Raw genomic sequence first — 656 nt, 5'->3', positions numbered from 1 at the left:
ATTCCACACAGATTTTATGTCAGTCTTCAACGAAAGAATTTGAATGACATTGCACCCCCTCTCCAATACATTGAGACCCGCCGGTCAGTGAGCGTTCTGGGAGGCACAAGAGCAGGTTAGACACAAGTGTTTACTTTGTGACTGTGCAGGGTGGGGCTTTGTGTTCACTCTTCACCCTAGTGTTTGTACTTGTTCATTCTTACGTATCCAGCCTATGCCGATAGGTGAACTAGGTATAATGCTTTTCAGAAGAAAGTAAATGTCGATCGATAAAATTAAGAATAGATTAACTCTTAAGAGTGATACGTTTCATGACGGATCATACCAGTGTTCATAGCTACCAACAGAAAAATATACATACATCACGCAAGATATTTTCACATTTGCAATATATTGGTATATTTTCAAAAATACATGTAAAACCGCATACGCACAAGTGTGAGTCATTCCTCAGAGAGGCACACCCACAGTAAAGCCCATATGATACTAAGCCCCCTACCCTTCTGCCAACCCTCATGGTTCATAATAACAATGTAAACTATCAGGAAACGCCCATTAGAAACGGATGGGCGGCGAAAATGTCCATAGAAAACAGACATTCAATTAGTGGTGTCCTTTAAGGCAAGAAGACGGTACGGACTACAAGATTTCTCTAA

Source organism: Penaeus monodon, chromosome 22 (assembly GCF_015228065.2).
Source record: "Penaeus monodon isolate SGIC_2016 chromosome 22, NSTDA_Pmon_1, whole genome shotgun sequence".
Classification (NCBI taxonomy): Eukaryota; Metazoa; Arthropoda; class Malacostraca; order Decapoda; family Penaeidae; genus Penaeus; species Penaeus monodon.
The sequence above is the reverse complement of the archived record's forward strand: the minus strand, read 5'-3'. Positions refer to the sequence as shown.